General features: G+C 39.9%; 1 non-coding gene across 1 annotated transcript; it reads left to right on the top strand.

Annotated features, from left to right (window-relative positions):
- The first annotated feature begins 30 nt into the window (after positions 1-30).
- On the top strand, positions 31-144 carry LOC113242093 (U5 spliceosomal RNA). Its single transcript, XR_003311799.1, has one exon. It is a non-coding gene; the product is annotated as a U5 spliceosomal RNA (small nuclear RNA).
- The last annotated feature ends 7,824 nt before the right edge of the window (positions 145-7,968 follow it).

Genomic DNA, 7,968 nt, shown 5'->3' with positions numbered 1-7,968 from the left:
CACAGATCCTTGGTAAGAATACAAGGTTGATAATTCTGGTTTCTCTTTGGAGTACCTAAATCTTTTGCTTTTTACTAAAGATTTCCATCGAGACGAACAGTAATGAGTTTTTTGCCGATTTTTGAGGCCTTATTTTTATGAGGCTACCTTTAAAAAAGAAGAATATAAGGTTAAATATAGCTGAAGAGACATGGCTTGACCTCATTCTTCATATATGAAATTTGAAATGAACCCAGTTACATTATCAGATATGGACATGAATAAACCCTGGGAAACAAAAGTTAGGTATCTGGCAAGGCTATGGGTGGGCCAGATACTAAACAACTGGGAGGAATATGATCAGAAGGCAGAAAGGCTGCTCTGTATTTCTTGTTTCTAAATTCACCACAGACGACCTCCAACTTGCAGGAAGGATCAAAGCAGAACGTTGATGAGATGAGTGTTCTCAGCTATGTAGTTCTAGAATTCTAACATAGAAATGACTTAAAAGCCCAGGTTATATCTTCCATTATGCTACCTCTCAGATGGTGCCATCAACCATTATTATTTCATTAGTTTTGGGGGGGAGGGAGAAAACGCAGGGGGTGCAGATTGTCAAAAGAATGGTGATGTGTGCCAGACCTTAATTAGTAGCGCAGTGGTGCCTCTTGTCTTGAGTACTGCCCAGTATGGTGCATTATGAGTAATTGGGCTTGTTCTCTCCAGAGAAATTACCCACATTTTCTGTAAGTGATTGCCAAATTAAGCATGCCCTCCACCTTTTACTCTATACATGCATCATTCTCAGTTAAGGAATTACTCACTTCTCAAGCTCTACTCATTAGCACACTTAGAAGTTTTGTCAGTAGCATTTACACCGTGTCCCTGGAGCAGCACTCGGTATGGACTAGTGCTGGATCCCAGTTTCATAACAGTAATTAGAGATGTGGGCCAGATTGAGAACTGAAGTTGGACAATGGTTTTCGCTTCTCCAACTCACCTGAATATTTTTGTTCTAAAATTCTGGTATGCAACCTGGTGCAGTTAGGAGAGTTAATGAAAAGGCTCTTACCTCATTTAGTGATTGTACTTCTTTTTAGACCAGAAAAACTAGGTAAGGAGGGAAGAGAATTTCTTCTGAATCTCTATTCTATCAGGGTTTCAAAAACAATGTATCATACCATTGAGGATATGAAAACAAAGTTAAGAACAACTCTTCTAGGATACGTTCTTCAAAGGCCAATGCTGTCACTTCTTTGTGTGCTTTCTAGATTTTACCACCAACTGTCCATTTTTTATCTTTCTGCAAATTTAATCCTCCTTAGTGATGTTAGGAAGTTGACACGTAACAATAATGTTCCAGTGCCCAAGCATTGTTTGGTCTTCTATTTCTGTGATCTCAGACCTTGAAGTCCTGGTTTATGCTCTATGCATTTGTAATCCCAAAGCCAACCTGGAACAACCCATGCCTACTCTGGGACCCATCCCACATGACATCTTTTGGAAAACACTCTCATATGGCAGCCCCAAATGTAGCCAACTACTCTTTTCCTGTGGAAAAGAAGCCTGTGCTCTTTGGAGAATGTGGTGAATAAGAGAAGAACTAGTCACTAAGGTGAGTTCTTAATCATAGGGACCATCCAATAATGTCTAGTGTGATAGTAAAACTAAACTCAGCTTTTTGACTGCAGTAATAAAGGGGATGTAAAATAGCATTAGGCTGGCAAGGAAGGTCATGAGTCCTGGCTAATCACGTTTGGACTTGATGTTTAAAGAGAGAAAAAAAATATGTAGAGCAAAAATTATGAAACTTAGCCTCAGAGTAGACTGAGATTTCCTTGGATGTCACTAATTATGTAAAGAAAAGATTTCTGTTATTCCACAGTTTAAAGACTGTTCCCTTACCTTTCTTGGTCAATGACATAAAGCACTTGGTTGGGAAGGGGCAGTTCCTTGACAAAGGGAAGGAATTGAGTCTGTCTAGTTCACTTCACTATCCCCAACATAGTAGATGCTTAATAAATACTTGTTGGGTGGAGGTCCAATTTGACACTCAGATAAATTATATTTGAATATTGCTGTTGTACATACCATGCACAAACAGATGTCAAAATTTGTTTAATTAGTGTGTGGGGGGAGTATTAAAGTTTTAAAGACCTCCTATTTAAGAGTTTTTAAAATTCAACTGCTTAACCTGGGTAAAGGTGGTAGGCTTCCTGGTGTTACTCCTAGTTTTATAGATTATACCCAAATCTTCTCCCTGATTGCAATTTCCAGCTGAGCTTCCTGCCCTTTTGCTCAGCAATGGGCCATGGTTACCCCATATCCTTTGCAAATGAAGTGAGCTAACTTTGCCAAAAGGCTAATCTGAGGATGTAGGAACATGCAATTAAATGTGCTCATAAACACATACACACAGGATCTTACTAGGATGTGGTGATGCTTCACTGGGCATGACGTGGTGTGTAACTCTTAAAGTTTAATACAGGGAGAGGAAAAACCTTGCCCTAATATTTATGCAAAAAGTCACTTGTCACATAAATGGCAGTCTAAAGCAAGAAAATAAATGGTAAATTTGGGATATTATACTACATTCTGCTTTGCTCATTCCCTAGCCTTTGTTTCACGTTTTTAAGCTTTTCATTAGAGCCTCTCAACATCTGATTCATATGTAGACTTACTATTTCAGAAAAAGTAAAGCAGAGCTTTCTTTTGTATGGATATATCAGCCGTTTAAGCAGTACTTAAGAGGAAAAAAACAACTTTGCCATCACCTTTCCTTCTCCCAAAAAACTCCACTGAAAAAGCAGTCTAGACCTCAATCCACTGAATTTAAATTTGGACAATTGAGTCCAGTCAACAATTTTTTTTTCTTTTGAGAGGGAGAGAAGAGGGGGTGGGAGGGGCAGAGGGAAAGGGAGAGAGAGAATCTTAAGCAAGCTCCACACCCAGCGCGGAGCCCGACGTGGGGCTCAATCTCACAACCCTGAGATCACGACCTGAGCCGAAATCAGGAGTTACATGCTTAACTGACTGAGCCACCCAGGGGCCTCCAGCCAACAATTTTTATTTCCAGAGTGATAAGAAAATGCATTCTTCCCTCTCCCCAGGATCTGGTCATAGGAAACTTTTATTTTCCTTTTTTCATTCAGTCTCTAGAATTAAGATGCGCCTGACTCATTTCCTCTGTTTCTCAGTACTTAGCTTCTGAGATAGGTTAACAATGGGAAATTTGGATAATGTGAAGTAGAGCTTTCAACTGACCATAACAACTCATTCATTCATTCTTCCATGCAATATTTAGAGTTTTTTTTTTTTTTAAAGATTTTATTTATTCGACAGAGATAGAGACAGCGAGCGAGAGAGGGAACACAAGCAGGGGGAGTGGGAGAGGAAGAAGCAGGCTCATAGCAGAGGAGCCTGATGTGGGGCTCGATCCTATAACGCCGGGATCACGCCCTGAGCCGAAGGCAGACGCTTAACTGCTGTGCCACCCAGGCGCCCCAATATTTAGAGTTCTAAGCAGGATAGATCAGTGAACCAAATAATCCCTTGTGGAATTTGCAGCCTAGCAAGGGGAGACAAGAAACTAAACAACAAAGATAATAAATTCATTACATATTATATTAGAAGTGATAAGGATCATGTTGGGGCGCCTGGGTAGCGCAGTCGTTAGGCGTCTACCTTCGGCTCAGGGCATGATCCCGGCGTTCCGGAACCGAGTCCCACATCGGGCTCCTCCACTGGGAGCCTGCTTCTTCCTCTCCTACTTCCCCTGCTTGTGTTCCCTCTCTCGCTGGCTGTCTATCTCTGTCTAATAAATAAATAAATAAATAATCTTTTAAAAAAAAGTGATAAGGATTGTGGAAAAAAGAAAAAGTATAGTAGGATAAGGGGGATCAGGAGTACATGGAGATAGGGATAACAGGTTACAATAACTAAAAAGGGTGGGCAGTGTCACTCTCACAGAGCCATGAAATTTGAGAAGGTAATAAAGTTAGCTAAGAAGATTATTAAGGAAAGAGTATTTCAGGGAGAGGGACTAGCCAGAGCAAAGCTCCTGAAGAAATTCATTGTAAGAACTTTAGCTTTGATCTTGGTGAAAAAGAGTTTTGTGTAGGGTTTTGGGTGAATACTATTTGACTCACATTTTTTTTTTTAAGATTTATTTATTTGAGAGAGAGAGAGCATATGAATAGGGGAGGGGCAGAAAGGAAGGGAGGTACAGAGGGAGAGAATCTCGGGCAGACTCCCTGCAAGCACAGAGCCCAACATGGGGCTCCATTTCAGGACCCTGAGATCATGACCTGAGCCGAAACCAAGAGTCAGACACCCAATTGACTGAACCACCCAGGGGCCCCAACTTGACACATTTTTAAAGGGTCCCTTTGGATATTGTAAGGGGAATAGATTCTAGGAGGTCAAGAGTAAAAGCAGGGAGACTTGTTGGAAAGCTGTTGGAGTAATAAAGATGAAAGATGATGTGGATTCAACTGGAATGGTGAAAACTGGTGGGATTGGAGATATATTCTGAAGGAAGAGCTAACAAAATTACCTAATGGACTGGGTATGGAATATGATAAAAAGGGAGGAATGAGGATGGGCTCTAAGACTTTAGTCCCAAGGAACTGGAAAGTTGGAGTTGCCATCACCAACAGGTGGTGCAAATTTGTGGGGGCAGTTGCGGGGGTAGATCAGGAGTTCAGGTTGGATATGTTAACTTTGTGATGTCAGTTAGACATCCAAATGGAGAGTCACTTACTCAAATATCTATTTTATAACCTCTCTCCTCATCCTCTACACTCACTCACTTTTTCCTTTGCCTTCTGTAAATAACCAGACCAAACATAGGAATGGAACTAGCAAATAAAAATGGCCGAATTGGAAACACAAATTGTAGCTTGCAGAATAAGAGTAAATCATCTGTGAGATGGCCCATGCCTGGTTGCTCCTGGCTCCCAGAGCCCTTCTCAGAGCCACTTTCATTCTGATCCACTGTCTTGTTTTTTTTCTTCTGATTTTAACTTCTTTCTCTATTAATATTTACTATGCATACTGCGTAATTCTCCATTAGTAGATTTTTCATAAAGCCAGAGTCTGACATTCCCTGTGTCACAAGCCTCATCCCCAGCTATACCTCCTCCTCTTACTTGAAATCCAAGTTCTATGGAACTACACCTAGGTCCCCAAGTACCTCCATTCCTTTACTTACAGTATTCTCCCTGTGGGACTCTTGATGCTGCTCTTCTCACCTTACTCTTAACCTTGTGTATACAACTCCCATTTGACATTCAAAGCTTATCTTTTTAAAAAAAGATTTATTTATTTATTTATTTATTTATTTATTTATTTATTTGAGAGAGAGAGCACATGAGTGGGAGGCAGGGGCAGAGGGAGAGGGAAAAACAGTCTCAAGCAGACTCCATACTGAGCACAGGGCTGGATGTGGAGCTTGATCCGGTAACCCCAAGATGACGACCTAAGCCAAAACCCAAGAGTGGGATGTTTAACCAACTGTGCCAACCAGGCACCCCTCAAATCTTATCTTTGGAAAGTATTCCATGATTCTAATACCACTATCCTTTCAGGCTTGGATGGGTTACCCTTCTGTATTGCAATACACCTTGTAAATATCCTCCATATTGCACTTACCATATTGTTTTATAATCTGTTTTTTAATCTGTCTTCTCACTGCAGATTTAACTCCTTGAGGGCAGGGATAGTATCTTATTCATCATTGTATTCCCAGCACCTGAAACTATAAACACTGAAACTGAACAAGGATCTCTCGTTGTGGGTGTTCAACTTCTTGGAGCCAGTCCTTTCTCATACCCTTTCAATATAATAAATCTTATGCCACTGGCTTCCTGGGGAAGAATAAAGAAGCAACAGTGAAGAATAATACAATGACACCAAAAACAAAAATAAAAACAAAACAAAACACAAACTCCTGTCATGCAAGCCTGTGCCCTTGGTCATAAACTCAGAAAGAATCATCTGAAACTTTTAGAACACAGTGGTGATTATACACATCTGCTTTCAGGAACCCCATTCTTAGTCCTACTGCTTCCGCCATCTCCCATTCAGACATCTGGTGGGTAGTAACAAAGATAAGTAATCACAGAAATAGTGAATTTTTTTTTAAAGATTTTATTCATTTATTTAACACAGATAGAGACAGCCAGCGAGAGAGGGAACACAAGCAGGGGGAGTGGGAGAGGAAGAAGCAGGCTCATAGCGGAGGAGCCTGATGTGGGGCTCGATCCCATAACGCTGGGATCACGCCCTGAGCCAGAGGCAGACACTTAAGCGCTGTGCCACCCAGGCGCCCCTAGAAATAGTGAATTTTTTGTATTATTTTGTAGGAGATCAGTATATTAACCACATTTTAACTATTAAGAAGATCCACTCGGTAGTGACTTGAACCTGAAATTTACTCCCTAGCCCAATACACCTTGAATTTTTCAGTTTGGGTTAAAACTCACCTATGGCCACTTTTGGTTTGAGCTAACCACTTAGACTCATACTAGTGTCGATTCAGCTAGAACACAGTACAACCTGTGGCTCCTATGTCCTGTTGTGTATTAGCCAACAATTCATTTTAAAACACTTATTGTCATTTATTATATAAGACATATATGCTCATTCTAAAAATATTTTAAAAAGCATAATCTGCTATATTTAAGCATTTTCTAAGACTTGCCAACCATGCTATGGTTGCACTGTTTGCCTTCTTACAAGTTCTAATAAAAATTCCTTTCACCACCTCAAAGAAAGTTAACCTTTGGGGTACAAAATCAAGTCATTGATAGTTCTTGTACATGTCTTGTTCAGTTGGTGTCTACATGACAATTTCTCAGCTGATGAATTCCTCTTTGATAAACGATTGCCTTCTCTTGCCTACATCTGATAAGAATAATGTCAAGTCCCTAAGTTTACTAAGATTATGAAAATAAGAGATATGATATTTTTTTCTTTCTTTTTTTCTTTAAGTAAGCTCTATGTCCAATGTGGACTTGATCTCAGGACCCTGAGATCAAGAGTCGCATGTTCTACCAACTGAGCCAGCCAGGTGTCCCATATGGTATTACTCATACCATTTTTTTTTTACAAGATAAGAAATATTATCTGCAAAATCAGATCTGGGAAGACCTGAGGAAAAAATAGCATGCAAGTGAAGAACCAAAGTTCTGATACTCAGGATAGAAGGGAAGTAAAATATAAACCTGAGAAGGACAGCAAACATGTAGTCATTGGCAACCTGAATAATGTTCACTCATCCTGAAGAAGTAACTAGACAGAACTGTGACAAAAGTTCATGCTGGACAACTAACTAATGGCAGTTGTATAGTTTAAGCTTGTGGGACTGTAATCAGAGAGACTTGGGTCTGAATTCTGATTTTGCTCCTTAGTCTCATGTAACCTTAGATAATTGCTTAATTTTTTAAAACCTCAGTTCCCGTATCTATAAAATAGGTATAATAATGGTACTTACGTCGTAAGTTGATGAAAGAATTTTGTAAGACAATGTAAATAGAGTGTTTTAGTACCATGTGAGGTGTACACGAAGGACTCAATAAATGTTAGCCCAGGACATGACAAAAGTGGAGAGGGGTAGTCTATGACCTCCCCTGAGTAGTTTGTCCCTAGTGTTTAACCAGTCAGTCTAATATTTAATGACTATTTAATACTGTGCTAGGTCTTACGGGGTGACACATGGTCTCTTCTCCCCCAAGGAGCTTACAATTTTAAAAAAATTAATGCACATGAAATAATTGGATAAAAATTAGTATGGACAACGTAATGCTCAGAAACAGAATATCTTAGAGAAATCGGATAAAGAGTTTAATTGAGAGAGATTTTCCAGCTACGTAGATATTCTTGAAAAAAATGCGTTTTGACTGGCGTGGGAAGGAGTAGAGAAAGAATGCCTCAAGGATAATGTGAGATAAATGCCTTGCATGGAAAGGATGGATAGAGTATGGCTGA

This window comes from Ursus arctos, unplaced genomic scaffold (genome assembly GCF_023065955.2).
Source record: "Ursus arctos isolate Adak ecotype North America unplaced genomic scaffold, UrsArc2.0 scaffold_36, whole genome shotgun sequence".
Taxonomy (NCBI): domain Eukaryota; kingdom Metazoa; phylum Chordata; class Mammalia; order Carnivora; family Ursidae; genus Ursus; species Ursus arctos.
This window is presented reverse-complemented; position numbering and strand designations above follow the sequence as displayed.